This window comes from Micromys minutus (assembly GCF_963924665.1).
Source record: "Micromys minutus genome assembly, chromosome: 3".
Classification (NCBI taxonomy): Eukaryota; Metazoa; Chordata; class Mammalia; order Rodentia; family Muridae; genus Micromys; species Micromys minutus.
Genome location: NC_137972.1, coordinates 20,681,343 through 20,701,148, shown reverse-complemented (window position 1 = coordinate 20,701,148; position 19,806 = coordinate 20,681,343). Strand labels below are relative to the sequence as shown.

Below are 19,806 nucleotides of genomic sequence, written 5' to 3'. Positions count from 1 at the left end.
AGCCAAGAGTACCTGCAGCAGGATTTAGGGGTTCCTAATAGCTGAAGCTACAAGCACTGCTTCCTTTGCTTTGCAATGTACCCAACTTCACAAGAAGTTAGAGGAATCTGGTTCCATCATGTCTACTCCTCAGTGCCTCTCACTCCAGAGAATGAGGTCTAGGTATCATCTACAAAGACCCCATTTCACCAAGGCCTCCTCTGTGGGGTCCCTAACAGTAGCTCCATTCCCAAGTGAGCTTTCCATATAACCCAGAGGAAGGGAGTCAGTTGGTTCCCTGAGACTAAACATTCCAGGGCACGTGTGGGAATTGGGAGATTGACACAGTTCTCCCAAAGTTTGCAGGAGTCAGCAAACCACCCTGCAGATGCTCATCCAGGCTCCAGGGCCAGCCCCGCAGAAGACAAAGCCAATGGTGGCTTTTGCTCTACCAGTAAAACACAAGTAAGTTGTTCTTGGAAAGGGAAGAAGTGACAAGACAGAGGACAATACGCATCACACCACAGCCTCTCAGGGCGAAAAGGTATGAGAGGGTAATGAGCAATTAGGTCCATTTTGTGTTAGCATGTGCACATGTTAGCAAACCCATGCTCTAGCAGATTTCATCAAAGTAAATACGGGATGTAAATGTGGCAGTGGCTGATGAGAGAGGGACCACGGGTGGAACAAATGATTTGTCTTCACTTAATACCATGGAACAGGGCTTGTGAGGGAATTTCTTGCAGTGCCTCATTTGGGCATCAGAAACGTGTGGGTTTTCTCTGACACCCTGCCTGTGATCCAGGTAAGCTTTTGCTCTTCTGGAGCTGAAATGGCAGAAAAGCAGAAAGCACCCATGGGAGACTCAAGTCAGAAGAAAAAAACCTCAGAAAGGCTGAACCTCAAGCAACATCTACATCAGAACCCCACAAGATGGAACAACATTAAACAGAGGAAGACATTCCAAGGGAGGTTTCCCCAAAGTTCTAAGAGGGGTTTGCTTCTCTCCTGCTCTTTGTCTTAGGGATGAAGTGGCAGAGACCCAAACCAAAAGGCCAAGAGAGGGAAGTGACGGGCTCTTGACCCTCAAACCATAACTTTGTGGGGAGTGGAGGAAGCAACCCCAAGCGTAGCTCCAGTCAGTGCTCTGCCTGAGTATTTTGGGGGTCACATTGTGGAGCTCTATTCACCCCATACTCCTCTGCATCTCCTTGTTCCTGCCTGTGTTATCTGAAGTCTTGCAATGTTCTTACCTAATCCAGGGCCTATCCATCACCTACCAGAAGTTTCTGAAACTTCCACTCTTAAGCTCCATTCCCAGGATCAAATAACTTCAATCTCGAGAGCTATTACTCAGTAGGAGGTCCTGGTTTCCCTACACATACGGTCAGTTCCAGGAGGTAAGGAAACACACATTAAAAAAAAATCTCACTGCACAGAGCATAATACCTAATACCTTACCATATCAGGCCCTCAGAGGGCAGTCACTGAATGCGTTGCATTTTAACAGCAGAGTTTATGTATGTTAGGTCAGTAGGCAGAGTGCATGTTTCAGATTAGATAAATGAAGCATTCTGAACATTCTGGGCTTATGGTAGCAGTTCCCAGTTGTCAGAGATGTAAGGCCTTTGAGGTTCTAAGAAGCACAATGTCCCATCTGTCCTCTGAAGGTTTGGTTGATGCTTCTTAGTGCGTTTTTTTTTCCCTTCCCACATTCTACTAGTCCTCTACCAGCAAGCCCTTCCAGCTCTATTTGCAAGCAGAGCGAGCCTTAGTCTCTTAGCTTCTTGAATCCTTTGTCCTGACCATCCAGGTTGATATCACTGTTCTATCTTAACTACTGTATTGTCAAAAACTTACCTAACTCTTCCCACATCCCATCTTTCACAAAGTAAGCCAGGTGACCTTTAAAACATGTTGACATTATTCTAAGTTTTATCCCCCAACAAGGACGTCATATCACACCTGAGAGATTTAAATGCCAGCTTCTTGGTCCGTTGAAGGGAGGCAATCGGGTGGAGGTTGGCAGCCTCCTACCATGTGTCTCAGCTTATCCCCTAGTGGATACAACTGGGCAAAGAAGACTTTTTGCGCTAAGTCATTAAGCTCTCCCAAGGAACCCATCCCTCTCCCTCTCTGCCTCTGCTACACAAGCCTTCTGTTTTGTCCCAGCCTGCCTTGCACTGTTTGATTTTTCAGCACGGTACCAATACCCACAAGGATAATGCTGTGTATGTTTTTGTATTCTTTGATTTATAAATATTGCCTACTGGAAGGTGAGTTTCCTGAGGGCAGAGGGTGATTCCTGTTTGCTACTCTGTTTACTGCATCCAGAACAGTGCCGAACTCATTGCTGAACTTGATGAGTTTCCAGGTTTCCTCTTCCCTCCTCCCTCCCTCCCTCCTTCCCTCCCTCCTTCCTTCCCTCCCTCCCTCCTTTCCTTCCTTCTCCCTTTCCTCCTCTCCCTTTCTCTCTTCCTTCCACATCTCCACTATCTTTATTGATTCACTTTGACTTAAGCACCAAGGATCAAAACCAAGATAAGCTGCATAAGAAACAAATGCTCTACCACTGAGCTACACCCCAGCCTACTACATATTTCTGATTAAAGAGAGAACCTTTATAGATACTGATATAAGAATTACCTGTCAATGGGGACTCGAACATCAATATCACTCAGAAGTTAAAAGCCAAGACTTTTTATCCTTTACCTAACTCTTAAGATCTTTTAGTTCTAGACTCCCCTGGGAATAAAAGCACTTTGAAAGACAGTCTTAAACTTTACAATTAAGATAAGCTCAGCCTGGGGAGATGGTTCCTTGGTGAAAATGCTTACCACAGTTACAAGAGGTCTGGAGTTTTGATCCACAGAACCCCGTGTAAATGCCTGGTGGACATGGCACCTGGCCTGGTGTTCCGGTTTGCAAAGTTGGAGGGAGGGAGACAAGATATCCTTAGAATAAACTCACTAGTTTCCTTATCTTTCAGCTCTGGTTTAATTGAGAGACCTTGTTTCAATCAACAAGGTAGAGGGCAGATTACATAAACCCCAGGCCTTTATATGCAGGGGTACACACATTCTCTCGAATTGACACACACACACTTGCACCCATACACATGTAAATGTGAACACACATGCATGCATGTATACCTGAAAGAAGAGAGAGAAAACAAAGTAGCATGTTCTTCGCTAAAATAGACCCAACAGGTCCTGAAAAAAAATCTTGTCAATGTCTTCATCACCTGTCCTGTTGGGAAGTTTGCTTGGAGTTCAGTCTTGTATGATCAGCACCCCTTGAAAAATATAAGGGTGACTAGAATGGGGTCTTTCCTCTCAGAGTGTAGCACGCAGGGGAGGCAGACTCATATGAGTATAGCAGTTTTGGCAAATGACAAGCCAAAGGTTTGTTCTGGCTCTGGGGAAATTTCTGAATGAGGTTACAACACCTGTAACAGTCAGTCAGGCAGGGAGTCCTCAGCTTTGGGAATGACTGAATACAAAGTTAGGCTTTCTGGGAGCCAGGCAACTTGAGTCTGAATAAATTCATGTTACCAGAGACCAGTGAGTTGTGTTCAAAAGCTTATGCCGTACATACACAGGGCTGAGAGAATTTTTTTCACACGTTCATTATTTTATTTGTGAATTTATGTATTTACACTCTCTCTATACACCACGTATTTGTTTACTTAGTGTTTTTAAATCTAGTTCACGTGTATGTGTGTGCATTTGAGTGTGTATATGTTGTATGCGCATCACATGTGACAATATCTATGGAGATCAGAAGATGTCAGAGCCCTTGGAACTGGAGTTACAGGAGGCTGAGATTGGTCCCAGGAATGCAGGAGGCCAAACCTGGATATTCTGCAAAAACAGTAAGCACTCTTACTTCTGAGGCATCTTTGCAGACTTATTAAAAAACAAAACAAAACAAAACATTTATTTCTTAAGGCAATGTCTTTTATGTCTTGATTTCCTAATCCTCCTGCCTCAGTCTCTTTAGTGTTGAGATTACAAGCAAGAAGCCCCCACACTCAGCTTCATCCCTTAGTTACTAGACTGTGCAAGAGTTCTGTTGGATTAGATCTAATACCTCCTTTCTTCCACAGGCAATGAATTGTTCATTTAAAAAAGTCAGCTAGAAAGAAAACATAGAGACCAAAGCAAGACAGCCAAACAGTCTGTGCGTTAACTAAAGTACTACCAGAATTTTTTCCCAGTTGAACTAGCAAACTGGACTGTTAAAGGGAAGTTTGATAGATGCCTGGTATAAATACCTATCTCACAATGTGGTGCATGCAACACCTTAATTGTAGAGTCAGGACTCCAGCGTCCTATCATGCAGTAACATCTCTGGGTCCTAGTTTCTCCTCCCTAGCTTAGGGGAATGAAGCTTATCCTGCAGAAGAGCCATAGGACTGCACTTTTGCACACAAGACACTTGTCACAGTGTCATACATGTGCAAATAAATAAGCCAGCAAACCCTAAACAGATTTGAAGCAATATAGCATTAAAAACCATCATGGATAACACTGATGATCAAATCTGACCCAGGATTTAAGAATCTAAATCTTGGGATCTTCCTGGAGGTTTTCATTGTTTGAACTAGCACTTAGCTCAATGCCTACAGGAAGTAAACAGCAGAAAGGTCACACAGGGCAGCGATGAAATGTATACAGTGATGACTTTTGAACTTCAGTGGTAGGAACTGCTGAGAGTAATGTTTAAAGACTATAAGTTATGCATATGGAAAATGAAGGAGCATCATAGGAGAGGAGCTGGCTTGAGCCAGGGTGTCCTGAGCTCCATCCAGATCAGTTATTCTTCTGGAGTCTCACAGTGCAGCCTAGCCTTCTTTCTCCAATACTATGCAGCACTCATCCCATGCTGATTTACCCCACAAAGGTCCTGATGGGTGATGGTCCTCATTGTCCAGAGGTAAAGGAAGGACAGTTTTGCTGGCCCTAAGACTCAGTAACAGCTGGAGCCCTGCAGGTATCCCTTTCCTCTCCTGTCTGGAAGCTCTGTACCACCTGCTTATCTATCACCCATATTGGTCAGAGTCTTGGTCAGGATCCCTCCCTATCCTTTGGGTAGAATCTACTAGGAGCAGTGACCCTGTCTTACATTTCAGCACAGGCACTGTGTGCAGCCTAGAAAAGAATGGCCTCCTTCAGACTGTTGCTATTTACTCTGACCTGGGAATCTTCCCACCATCCATAGCTGCTTCCAGTTATGACATCATTTTAACGTGAAACATTGTTGGGTCTGCTCGGTCTGCCAGGTATGCATGAAGAACCACTGTCAATTTGTTGGAAGGTGGGTTTCTGGAGCAGACATCTAATCCGATGACATGACGTGATTGGCTTGTTTCTCTGGCCCATGAACTTGATGAAGTAGTGTGAGCCTCTGACACAAGCTGGGCCAGTCAGAATCTCTTTGTAAGAAATTTGAAATCTGGGGTTCTGGGAGAATCAATAAGAAAACCTAGAGTCAGGCAGGCAGCTAGATATAGAGCTGTATCTTGTAGGAGACTCTCAACAGTGAGCTGGGAGAAGTACAACTATTGTCTGTCCTCAAAGTCATTTTCAGACTTAAAAACACTGACCGAATCTGAAGCTACTGTCTATGTCTCACCTCTAAGAAGTGGTCAGAGTGGAATTTAAATGCACTCTGGTGCTCAACAGAACTAGTGTCTTAAAATACAGCACTGTGTGGCTGGCCAGCTAGGAGGGCTAACTGCATTTGCAGAGGGTCTGGGTTTGGTTCCTAGAACCTACATCAGAAGGCTCACAACCACCTGTTCCAGGAGGTTCAGTGCTCTCTAGCCTCTTTGGGAATCTGCAAGCACATAGTACACATACCTTTATGCAACTAAAGACATCCGTTTAAATAAGAACATAAGTGTTGTTAGAAGTATACTGCACATCTAATCATATAGTTTCATCTCTTTTAAATGGAACAGGCAATGTGCTAAAGGGCCCAGCTCTTCTTACCATGCCTTTTCCCACCGAGAAAGTCGGATTTCATATCTTATGTGATAGGAGAATTTGTAAGAACTGAGAAAAGATTCTCATGACAATAAAACATGCTAAAGACTCACTATAATTCAACCATTACTGCATGCATAGGCGCGTGCGCGCACACACACACAGGAAAATATACTAAAAATAAACTCCTACAAGAAGGTAACATTCAAGAAGTCACTGACAATTTCATAAGCTGAACCAGAGTGCTGAAACCACACTCAGGTATAACACAGAATATATATCACAGGAGACCAGCTGAAGTCAGAATAAGCAGCTGTCCATCAAAGAAAGTCAGCCTCATGAACACATAAGAAACCCTGTGCCCCAGTTTCTAGGATGCCTCCTGAAGCTCTGTTTCAAGTATACCTAGGAATTTCGGTGTCTAGTCAGGAAATGTTTTCCCAGCCTGCCTTAGGGGAAATCATCAATGAGTTAATAGTATAAGAAGGTAACAGATTAGGCTGAGGTTGTAGCTCAGTGGTAGAGTTCCTGTCTGGCATACACAAAGTCCTGGGTTCTATATTGTTTGTTTTTTCCAACTTGATATGACTAGGGTCATCATACAAGAGAAACTGTCACCTGAGGAAATGTACCCCATCAGATTGGCCTGCCATGAGCCCACTGTGGGAGGTGCCGTTCCTGGACTGGTGGTCCTGGATGCTATAAGAAAGCAAACTGAGCAAGTAAAGAGAAGCAAGGAGTGTGGAGTGAACCAGTAAGCAACATCCTCCAGAGCCTCAGCTTCAGTTCCTGCCTCCAGCCTTCTGCCTTGAGTTCCTGCTTTAGATCCCCAATAATGGACTCTAAAGAGTAAGATAAAATAAACTCTACCAAAACCATTTCAGTCACAGTCTTTATTCACAGAATTGAGTTAAACCAGGACACACAAAAGAAACACACAAACAATATGCCAGGTTGAGCCATGGCATGTACTTTCGATATGAAGCTTGCAAAGCTCTTTCCTATGAGCTCATCTGAAACTGCACTAAATGTTATGTAGATAGTGTCTATTTTATTGTAGTTTCTTTCACAAGAGGAAATCAAGGATCTGAGAAGTCTAATCGTGGTCATTCCACTTACAATCCCTCAACACCAGAGTCAACTTTATTAGTTCACGGTCCTTGTCAACATGTTCTAGATTAAACTCTAGAAAACCTTGTGTTGAGAATGTCTGCTTCTGCTCATCTCTCTTGCTGCTCCAGGAAGCATCATCATCTTCTAATCAAAAGACTCAGGGACAAAAAGAAAAAAAGAAAATAGAAAGGAAGGAAAGGAAGAAAGGAAGGAAGAATGAAAGAAAGGGAGGAAGAGAGAGAGAGAGAGAGAGAGAGAGAGAGAGAGAGAGAGAGAGAGAGAGAGAGAGAGAGAGAGAGAGAGAAAGGCCAGTGGTCTATCCTGAAGGTGATTGTTACACACTTGGAACCAGGAGAAAGTAGCTCTCATAGCCAAGAATATCTTTTGTTTAGTCTGCATGAGCTATAGAGATAGTTCTGGCTCCTCCTGATTCTGAGGCTCTTTGTAGAAAGGTTCTGTGGTGTGCAGCTTACACCACAGTCCCTCCAGCAGAAAAATGCCCAACCCCTCTGTCTGCCTGGCAGCCCACAGTACTCTTGATAGTTCTGCCATCTTGAACTACCACCCATTCCACACCAGGGCAAATCTTATGCTGCATTTAGGTCTCTCAGAAGTTCTGAGAATTCCAGGTCTAAGGCTCTTCAGAAGCATATATTCAGCAGCAGATATTACGCATCCAGCCCTAGCATGTCTGATGGCATCCACAAACCGTCTTTCACAGAGTTGTGATGAGAAACCCAGGGATTGCAAATAGCCCCATATAGTTCTCTTAAGAAACTGGAAATATACGGTTGGAAACAAAATCATTCAGGCTTTATTTTTGAATCCCTTTTCCCAAACTTCTACTCCCCATGTCTCCTTTAGGCCCCAGGAAATACAAAGACAACTAACAAGTACTTCTTCATAGGAAAGACATGGGCTCAGGTGTGTCTCTTGGAAGGACCATCCCAAGGCTGATGCTTGCACCAGTGTCAGTAATAGGCTGACTTAATCTATGGCTAAGGGCATCTGACTGCTTTCTTCAGGAAAAGCTATTAGAAAACGTGATCATGAACCAATTGCCTTGAGGGATGCTGGTAGAACTACTGAGAAAAATTGCCTAGACAAGCAGTAATGCCCCCCCAAATGATAGTCTGCTTTCTTTTCCTTCCATCTTTACCCCATCATTTCAACCTCATTTTCTGTCAGTAATTCAGAAGGCTAGCACTTTAGAATATGCCGAGGACCCGTCCATCTTCGAATTTCTAAGGCAAACACTGGAGAAGTAAGAAGACTCAAGCCAAATGAGCTTGGCATCCTCAAAATAGTGAGTTGTGAATTACACCTGGGACAGCAAGAGATCAGATGCCTGACAAAGCTGAGGGAGGCCAGGTGAGAGCTCAGCTGCTCACTTCTATAAGCTGGTAGTGCTCAACCTAGGCTACACAGTAGCATCACCTGATAGTCTTTGCAAACTATGAGCATCCAGGCTTACCTGAACTGAATAATAACTCAGAGCAAGCACCATCAGCAAGAGTTTGCAGACCCTGGAGTGTAAGGTGAGAATGGGCAGAATAAGGAGAGTCTTTGCCGGGCCAAAAAAAAAAAAAAAAAAAAAAATATGTCACCAGATGTCCAAGATTCATCTTTGGCTCCCACCGGCTTCACAAAGGAGAGAGTTGCAGCATTCCCACCTCGGAAACTGCTGGGTGGCATGCTGTGTGTGCACTGTGTGACTTTCACACACTAAATGATGCACGCTTGCTTGCAAACGAATGTCCTGGTGAGCTACTAATGGGGAGGGGGAGCCTGTTTGGGATTCAGGACATGTGACCTACTATTTGAAAAAAGAAAAAAGATGTTTTTTGGGATGTAGAACTTGTTTTCTCTCTTCCCTCTATTCTCCGCACAAGTTTTAATCCATAGGATGAACCTGGAAGTTTTTCCCATGTCGCCGAAGCTCCAGAATTTGGCCATATTCCACTGTGAGCTTAATAAAGACCCATAGCACAAGCGGCCTTGTATGGAGCAAGTCACACTCAGAGTGTCAACATTTATGGTTTTAACCCCAAAGACACGTTTCCCTCTGATCATGAGTGAAAGTCAAATTAAGATGGGACAAATATGTAAGGCAAATGGCTGGGAGCTCCTGACCCCTACTGTCACCTTTCAAACTCAGAACTACAGTTACTCTCAGTTCCATTTCTATGCAGCCAGCAACATCCTAACCGTCTGTATGATTCTCTGTTCTTCCAGGCCGGCATAATCTCCCCAGAGTAGGCAAAGTCCTCACAAGGATGACTGAAGATCAGTCCATCTTGCAGTTCTCGGCCAGTACTCCATTTATTTGCCGACTCATTCATTTCTCCTGTCCAGCCAACCATTAGCCACTCTTCATTTTCACACTGTAGTCAGAGAGCTGTTCAGTTTCCCAGTGCTCTGGCGCCCATGCTGTCTGCAAACCTTTCTTGGCTCACACTGCCCTCTTTCCTCTTCCCCACTCTATTACCCACTGCTGATGCTGCTCTGTGCTTGGGTGCCACTCACCTAGAAACAGTTTTGCTGTTTCATTCCTCTCTTAGAAATTACATCCTCAATCTCTGGCTTTCTCCAGGCATTACAAGTTCTATCACAAGCCAGCAGAAAATTGCCACCATGTCCTGGTATCCTTGGCACCAAGCAATTTGCTGGGGACTGATTATCTCTTTCTACCTTAGTTGGTCTGGGAGAATTTTCCTTTTATCTCTATGCCAGAAAACCATCTTGCCACATGAAAACTACCTGGAATTCTGATCTAACCCTCTCATATCCTGCCTCTACTTGGTCAAAACCTTAATCTTTGGGGCTGGAGAGATGGCTCACCTCTTCTTTCAGAGGACCTGGGTTCAAATCCCCAATCCCACATTGAAGTTTACAACTGTATGTAAGCCCAATCCCAAAAGGCTTCTTCTGGTTTCTTTGGGCCCTCAAGCACATGGAACACAGATATACATTCAGGGAAAACACTCATATGTGTAAAAATAAATCTTAAAACTTGGCCTATTCCAATGAACCTTGGCTTGACTTTATCTCTGTCAAATGGTCCCCTCAAAATCCAGGACACCTGTTAAATGGAGAAGTGACTCTTTAGCAGAAGTAAAAGGGGTGTCAACGTTAAAGGGGCACTGGGACAACCAAGAGGAAAACAAGAAATTGTTTGAAGACTATAGTGAGGGGCTGAGATCCTTTAAGTAGTAACCTGATCCTCAAACTTAAGTGGATTCCCTATACCCAATAGAATCCACCCTCCATTCCTGTCCTGCCAATCCCCACCCCCTGTCATGTGCACATATCTGTATCTAAGGACAAGAACACGAGATACCCTGGAAATTTCTTTGAAAGTAATTTAAACATTCAGAACAAAAGCACCTGAAGAATAAAACAAAGAATTATTCAAAAGTAATCTCACCAGACAAAGAATTATTCAAATCTCACCACAATTAAAATACAAGGCAAGCCAGGTATGGTGGTACATGCCTACAATCCCAGTATCTGGGAGGCTGAAGCAGGAGGATTGCTATCAACTCTAGGCCATCCTGAGCTACAAATGAATCCCTTGTCAGCTTGGCCTTGAGGGAAAAAAATCAATTGATCAATTGATCAATTGATCAAACAAACAGCCTAAAGGAAATACAAACAGAAGTCTCAGGAATCTATTGGGGAAAATAATTTCGGACAGAAAGAAATCTTAGACTTGAGTCAGGACATTGACCCAGTTCCTTTAAGAGCAGCTCTGACTCCAGTACTGGGCAGGTGAGTTTTTGAAGGAAAGTCTAGGAGAGGTCCGGAGCAGCATGGAGAAGTTCACACTTTCCACTGGGACAGGACCTACACTTTCCCATACACCAGGGGAGTCAAACAGCAACTGGCTCAGGGACAATCATAGCACATCTCAAGCTTTCAGGACCGTTTTTCCTAACAGTAGAGTTATTGGGTGGAGATGCAGAACAAGCTGTCCTTTTCCCTGCCAGGACCTTCCTCTAAACCCCACAGCCACTAAAGTCTTTAGCTGTCATCTTCAGTTTTCAAATACAGGGTGTTTTATCCTACTGGGCAGCTCTCTGATCTCCCAAGGATGCCAAGGTCACTGATCTTGAGATCCTGCCTTTCACCTGGTATTCCTGCTGACTAAGAAGCCTCGAGAGATGCCAGGCAGTTTCTCTTTAAAACAACACATCCTGAAGCAGAGAGGAAAACCACCTAACGTGTTGCGCTAAGTTTTGCAGAAACTATCGAACAACTACTGTCTATTTCTCCGTGGTGTCTGTAACCATTAAGGATGAGGGGAAGGAAGGACAAGGAGCTGGGTGAAAAGGAAGGACTCAGAGGATAAAAGTGGACAGTAGATGGCAGTCTGTCCCTGTGTGCGAAGTGGCCACAGAGATGACGCATATAAGTCAGTGAGGGGGTAGGGAAACAATTCTTAAAGGAAGGTCTGCTGCCTTCCCAGTTCCTTTGCACTATGCTGATTCAGCTGCAATAGGGGACACCTTTGAATGTAATCTTGGAAGCTCATACATTGCCCTGAGCACCACCTCTTGAACTATTCGTAATGTTTCCTGAGACTCTTGCCACAAAGAAACCAAAGGCTCCAAGAATCCTCTCCTCTCCCTGAGACCTGACTCTGGGGGAATTCAGAAGCAATATGACCCCCGTCATGCAAGTGAAGGCGGGTCTGTCCCTGAATTGAGAGGATGCTTTGTCTCATTCACACTACAAAGTCATACTCAGGGAACCTTCCCTCCACCTTCAATATTCACCATTCTTTCTCTTGGAGCCTGGTTATAATGTGACATGTTTCTATCTAGTTCCAGCCCTTCAGGCCAAAGCCTCATCCATTTCTGCATCTTCTCAAACATCTAGCACAGAGTCACCAACGGGACATAAACAGAATTATTTTTACACATGTATCCAGATCCACTTTCAGAATGTCTCAATGGGATTACTCCAATCCATGTTACAGTAATACCCAATTCCTCAAGACCAAGAGCTCACATATACAGAACTGGCTAGGCTAGGACATGAGGGAAACAGCCTTTCCTGGCAAATAAGCAATCAGCATTTATGACCCAGCCTTTTGGACAGAGCAGAAGAGAATCACAGAGGACAGGGCTTTGAACCCGTGGCGAGCGCATCACAGCTCTGAGCCCAGCTTCCGTTGCTGTCTACTAAGCTCACCAGCGGTTCCCTCGTATGTCTATGCATTCAGTCGACACATTTCCATGGCAGGCCATCCAGGTGTTGGTGAACACAAAGATGACAAGCACAGACCCCTCTTCAAGAGTTTCATCCTTTAGGAAGAAGAGAGGGATATAAATGCAGCACCGGCTGTTAAGTGCTATAACATAGAGGATGCTGGGAAGGGAGCCCCCTGGCTCTCTAGGGGAATGCAGGGAGGCTTCCCAAGGAAGGTAATGGAGAAACAAATGTGTCTAAAATGATTTTAATATTACTGGTGAAGCTGGAGAGATGAGCATTCAGGCTACAACATAAACACACAAACACATGTTCTGTTGCTGCGCTCCAGTTCGAGAACAGGCGCATTCTTTGACCACTCCTATCTGTTTTGCATCAGGCTATTTTCCATCACCTGTAAACCTTTTAAGGGTCTCCTTTCTTTAATCCATTAACCCTCTCCTCCATTTATCTAGGTTTTTTTTTCTTCCAGCCTTAAATTCCCACAATCTATTGAGAAGACAGGAAAGACGTCGGTGGTCTTCGAAGCTTTAATTTGGACACTTAATAGGCAAGGAAAACAAGATCCAGGATGGCCCAAAGATGTCCAAGTTACAACCAGTCTGGGGTAGTACAAGAGGCAGGTTTCAGCTCATGGAGCACAGTTTGGGATTTTTCGGATTTAGCTTACTGAATTCAGCTACCCACAGACATCCCACATAAACCTCTCCCCCATGCTCCTAGCTAGCAATCCAAGATCCGCCACAAATCTGGCAAGCTTGCTTCTTCAGCACCCCATAAACATTCACTCATCCATATGTTCAATAACTTATCTGGCATCACATAACTTAATTTCCTCCACCACCCCCTCCACATTTCTGTACATAAGTACTCCAGGCCAGGAGGAGTACCTGAACATCCCAGGCATGAACCAGGGTGAGGAACAGCAGAGCCATAGAACATCCGAACAGTTACAACTTTCAGGTTCCTTTTGATCAGCCTTGAGCCCAGCTCCCTTCTTTTCCAGATCAGGAAGCAGAGGCCCATGGAAGGAAAGGGTTCTGTTTAAAATGCACCATTAGTCTGAACCTTACGCAGGGAGAGAGGTAATCTAACCAGCTGGGTGTCAGCAGAGCCGAGCTTCTTCTCGATGCTGGAACACACCTGTTGGGAAATCAGGTGAGTTTTACAGCTGCATCTTACTCTTGAACCCAGTGGAAGTACCTTACAAACCAGCAGAAACAGGTCTGCTAGACACAGGATGGAACTAATCCCAGACTGAGAACTTGAAATACATTCCTCAAGGGACAATCGGGAGGCAGAGGGGGAGGAAAGATATTTTTAAATGATGGAGGCTTAGGTCTAGAAACAGAAGGGAACAGTAAATTGTAGTAAGTTTCAACTACTTGGCACTCACTGAGAGAAAGAAAGAGACACAGAGAGAGAGACAGAGACAGAGAGAGGCAGAGACAGAGACAGAGAAAAGAAGAGAGAGAAATGCATCACCCTACATGTGAAATGTTTAAAACAGAGCAACTACATGTATTTGGAGTATAAATATTGTAAAACAATCACATGGGCATTTGGTCTTTTGCTGTACAGTGAAAATACCTTCAAGCAACACAACAAAATCCCCTCACTTTACTGGTCTTGAAGGTTTGCAGACACTTGTGTGTGTGTGTGTGTGTGTGTGTGTGTGTTAGTTGTAGTTGGGAGGTAAGGAGAGAAAACAAAATCAAGAGCCACACCCTTTGAAACGGATAAGAGTCACCTCCAAGAAGTCTTTTTATTTCCCTACCCTTGGAAGTACTTTTGCCCAGAGAGTAAAATTCGGAGGCAGATACTAGGGCTGGGGGACACAACGGCTGCTTTATTCTGTGTCCAGGATAGCTTTGGGGCTCAGTTTTTTGAAGCAATCTGTGATCCTCAACCCTCCAGCAAGAAGTCTGCCTAGTCAAAGCCTGCATCTAAATGGTTGGGTTCCCTGGCCTATCCAGCAATCTTTCAAACTCTGCAGAGATATCCTGTTCTCCTTGTAAGTTTAGTCTTCATGCAGTCCTCAGGAATGCTGGGACCTACCACCTCTTATGGGCTTGTGGATCAAAACCAGATGTCCAGCTCCACTGTTATAGACTTTACAAGGAGGCAATTGTGACTTAGATCAATACCCACATGCTGGAAGGGCAAATTCCCTTGTCAACAGTATGGGAAGTAAATTTGGGAATGTGTTGGGGGTAATGGAAGCTATGACAGATCTGACACATGCTTGCCAGCAGGTGGCTAAAAAACCTAAACATTTGTCTTGCACAAGAAAAGGAAGCTTCTGGTGGAGCAGGCTATCCTGTGGGGTGACAAACTTCACAGAGGGCTATAGGACCAGCTCCCATCTGGATGATATCATAGAACACAGAAAACACAATCTGGTGAACATTGGAATGCTATTGGCTTCAGGAAGAAAAGACTATCAGCCTTCTGTTATGTAACTATGGACTTGTCCTTTAGCTTCACATCAACTTTGTATCCTTAGTTATTCATGAGATTATCTGGGGATGTTGAGATAATGTCAAGCATTATTTGTCATAATGCCTGGCAACCACTATCTACTCATTTATTATCATTGTCTTAAAGGTGAGTGCTCATCTTTTGTTAGAAATGTTGACAGTGAAAGGTATTTGAGAGGAAGATGCTGAATGATTAGCATCAGGTCTACCAGAAAGCCAATTCCAATTACAATCTGCTCTGTAAACTGCATACTCTATAGACCAAGCCAACATCTTGAGCATTCTTGGACAAAACAAAAAGTTCTGGTAAATTCTTTGCATGCCTTTCTAGCTTTCTCCAAAGATAAAAACAGGAGCTCCTTTGAATGTGCCAAGGCACGCTCCAAGTAAGGCATATTAGCAAAAATTAAATGGGACAAGATTAATGTAGAATCTTAGGGTGGTGGAGCTGGAATGGTGGCTTTGAGGCCTGAAGTCTTCTAATTGAAGCCCTTCACTTATAGTCAGGAAAATCACAGCCTGGAGAGAATATTCAGGGTCACAGAGCAACAGCTAATTAGTGATAGAGCTCAGTTAAAAGCTGATCCCCATATCCTTGTCAGCAGGCCATCTGCTGCCTCATGCTGGTTAAGACCACCTCGTTCTGAATGAAGTCCTAGCTACTTAGTTCTTTGCTTCATTTGAAAAAAAAATCAGTTGTTCAGATGTCTTCTTTGGTAATGTTGCAAGATAATGAGCAATCATAACAGAACACACCAGAAGTCTGTCACTGGAGGATGCCCAGAGTTCTAGAGACCTCAATAGTTCTTAATCAATATTGTCAACGGAGCGCCATGACAGATAAGGAAATGAACATATAGAAAGTGCAGTCTGATTACATAAAAATAACTATATCTCATTCCTTAGTATTTGTAGGTAAAATTAGAGTTGGCTTCACAGAAAATCATGAAAATCTCTTGGACTATCTACATGTGTGATAACAGTTTGAAATTGAGACTTCTAAAAGAGTATGTATATATTTCTTAATATTTTCTAAATATATTATCTATCTATCTATCTATACCTACCTATCTATATCTATCTATTTATCTATCTATCTATCTATCTATATATATATCTATATCTATATATATAGATATATATATAGATAGATAGATATATGTATAGTATTTTATTTGTGGGGTTTTTTTTTTGTTTGTTTGTTAGTTTTCTGTTCTAACTTCTTGATCTTAGACTCTTTCCAGGCAAGAATGAAGTAGTATTTACATTGACCCTACACTTCAAAGTTTACAATCCCCGTATGCAAATGATCTGACAGAAAACTGCTTCTTTTTTTCCACAGTAAATAAATTTGATGACAAAGAAATCTGAGCCAGTACCCATATACGTGTCCACCAATAGCGTAAGCTCTACAGATGTTTTCTGCCCCTTCAGGATAGCTCCTGTATTTATGTGTCTTCCAACACACACACCACACACACACCACACACCACACACACACACACACACACACACACACACACACACACACACACACACACACAGACACATGTACTGTGAGCTCATAAGCAGGTGCTGGCCCATGCACAAAATGTATCCACTGGCCTTATCAGCAACCCCACATGGGCCTTAGGCTTTTCTCCAGTAAAAGATTTGGTTCTTTTCCAACAAAGTCAGTCTTACATAAAACTCAGTTCAACAGCCATTAGGTCAGTATGCCCAGTGTCAGAAACTGCATGCAGCATTAATGAGAAGAACAGCAGCTGCTGAGGTCTTAAAACAGTGGTGGGTTTAAAAGCTCTTCCATGTCACCCCCAGACCCCTTCTCTCACTTTCAGCCAGCACCTGGATTTTTCAGCCCCTCTGCTTAGGGTGGGAGTCTTGGAATTGCTCAGGAAAAGGCCTGCAGCCTGCAGCCAACACAACCTGCTCAATTAGGCATCCTGAGTGGAGGGGAAGAGGAAAGGCCTGAACATCTGATCCGTCTGGGAGTGCAAAGGCAGAGATGGGAAATGTTATGTAATTAAACTCTCCTGGCCTGTCCTGCTTGGGGAATGAGAGACCCATCAGCAGTGACCTCTTCCAATCAACTTAATTGGCCCGATCTCGCCAAAAAAAGCAAAAGAATTGGTTTAGTGCCTCATGGAAATAACTTAGCTCCTGACTATTTATGGCCACTGAACTCCAGGATGGGAGTCTTGACTCGGAGCCAGGAGTTGACAGCGTGTGCTAACTTCTGGGAGGACTGGGATGTTTCAGTGCCTCTGGGCCTTTATACTTGTCTCAGTGGAAAGTGGCTGTGCCCAACTCCCTGCACTGGACAGGCAGCATTTCACAATTCCAACCCCTGGGGTTCTTCTCTCCAGGCAGGGTGGGGCCTGCCAAGGACTTATCGTCTAGGAAAACACAGACCTTGACAGTAACACAGGGTGGCTGGACTTTGTTTCCCTCGTACACAAACGATGGCGATGCCAAGGACAATTACCATGCTCCCTGTTTTCAAACTCACATTTGCTTTGGCCTCGTAGCTTGCAAAACAGATGCTAAAGCAAAGTTTGTCTGAATAAATTAATAACCGATTCCCATATTGTCTCTCTTGCTGAATAATCCAGAGACCTATCGGATTTCCAGGAACTACAATCTAACTTTACCTGCCTCCAGTTTATGGATAGGTAGTAAGCCGAGGCAAGCCATGGGAAATCTATATTAGTTATTTATTTATTTACATGATGGGTAAGCATCAAAGATGAGATGCTCTTTAGAAGAGACAAAAATTCCATTTTCCCAGTGACTGACAAATATCAGGACCCTAGTACAAGTAGATTGTAGACCACAGCTCTTACAACTGGTCCCTTTGGGTGCTGCCAGGTAAAGAGAATACGTTTTCCTTCTTACACAGTCTTTGTTAACCATCACTCTGTAGAGCGGGACATGGAGAGTCCCAGACATCAGAAAATCATTGTTCCACAGTGGCAGGCTAAATACAGGCACTTCCAGTGGTGAGTCTGCTACCTCAACCTTCTGCTCTTGCAAAAACAGGGGCAGCAGCTCTGCCTAACATCAGTGATGTCTCAGGGAGATGAACGTCCCCGAAACACTGAGGGAGAACCTCAAAATAGTACAGTTTCAATTTCACGAATCACAACTGTCATTAGCCTAATAGTGTCCCACCTAGATGCCCTCACATGATCTGGAAGGGGTTCCTTGTCAGCTGGCCCAGGTGGATTATGTGTTTTTAACCCCTAAAATGTATAAGTGTATATAAGCTTCCTCCTGCTTTGGCCCAGTTACTTCACATCTCAATGAACTCAGTGAGCTCCTCCTTCTATGCTCACTCCCTGAAATCCATAGCTCCTTTTTTATGCATACTTTTGTTCTCTCTCTCTCTCTCTCTCTCTCTCTCTCTCTCTCTCTCTCTCTCTCTCTCTCTCTCCCTAGCAGTTTACCTACTTAATATATTTGAGTACTCTGTCGCTGTGTTTAGTCACACCAGAAGAGAACATCAGGATCCCATTACAGATGGTTGTGAGCCACCGTGTGGTTGCTGTGAATTGAACTCAGGACCTCTGGAAGAGCACTCGGTGCTCTTAACCATTGAGCCATCTCTCCAGCCTTTGTTCTCTTAAAGCAAAGTCTAAACATCCAATACCAAGCTTCCCCCTTCCCCAAACCCACAGAGAATCCTTGCAAACACACACAAACACACAGACACACAGACACACACACACACACACACACACACACACACACAGCATATTCCTTCACGGGGGTCCATCATGTTGTAGGTATTCATTTCTCCATCCTGTTGGGCAGTTTTCTCATGGTTGCCTTAGCCTCCAGCAAGCCCATAGACAAAAGCATTAGCATGCACTCAGTTTAGCTTTAGATTCATAACGCAGAAAGCCTCAAAGCCCAGCAGACACTACCAACCTAGCCTTTCATGAGTATCACTGTACCTTTCCCCAGGTCCATGGCTCAAGATTCATTCTGGCTAGTAAAGAGACATCATTCACTCCATCCTGAAGTCGATCAGGACCCTTCCCACCCCCACTCCCACTTTCTACTTGGAAATTCCCAGCCTAGCATAAACTCCATGATAACAACAGCAACACCCTCCCACTCAGAGAAGTATCCATCATTCTTTACCTTTACCACGCCCTTTATAAAACCACAGACCAAGTCAGTTTCCCTTTGGCTCCCATGATCCAGAAGAAACCTCCACAGCCACTGCACTCTCCATTCCTGGCAATGCTGGCTCTAACAGTCAGCTGAGCACAGAGAAGGAATTTTTTCCAAGGCAGTGTGCCATGTCTCAGCACCCAACAATGAGCTGAGCATCCGGGAGGCATCCCATTAATTTTTTTTTAATAATAATCAACATCAACTGGTGGTAACGTGTCGGTCTACTAAATAAGGGAGCCCAATTATACAGTATCATGCAGTGTGGGTCCTTACCACTTGGCATGCAAAAAGACTTCTTTACTCAGGAGTCTGTGCACACAGGAACTTTCCCCTTGAATGTGTGGAACCCTCATGCTAAGCCTTCCAGGCCCCTTCACAGGAAGATGGAGAGGCAAAAGCCATCCTTCCTTGCACCGTTCTCTACACCAATGCCAGAGCCTGTGCTTCTTTATCTTTGATGTGCCCCAGAGTCCTTCTTGTGAAATCTTAGGGCTGTACAAGCCAACTGAGTTAACACTCCACTCTCCTTAGATAATCCCCCCCCCTTTACATCCCTTTGGTAATCTTCAGGCATCCAGCCCCCACACATGTCCACCTTACACACACACACACACACACACACACACACACACACACACACAGCCCAGCCGCCCTCCCACACCACACCCACCCCATGTGTCTGTGCAGGCACGCACAAGCCATCTGTCTTCAGCACACTGCACTTCTCCAGCTCTGACACCCTTCCCAGACACAGATTTCTCATTAGCTACACCTATGTTCCCACAAGCTCTCATCTCCTGCTAAGCACACAGATGCTCACCACACAAGCTCTCCACCCCTCCAGGACC

At 44.2% G+C, this 19,806-nt stretch overlaps 1 protein-coding gene across 3 annotated transcripts in view; it reads right to left on the bottom strand.

Annotated features, from left to right (window-relative positions):
• NTF3 (neurotrophin 3) overlaps nt 1–19,806 on the bottom strand; it is a gene marked incomplete at both ends in the record, with an annotated part of 65,921 nt that overhangs the window by 42,165 nt on the left and 3,950 nt on the right. Inside the window, one exon of one of the 3 annotated variants that reach the window (XM_080914720.1) lies at nt 18,923–18,954. The exons of the other annotated variants lie outside the window; for them this stretch is intronic. Of the gene's footprint in view, nt 1–18,922; nt 18,955–19,806 lie in introns of those variants that run through there. 3 annotated transcript variants of the gene reach the window in all.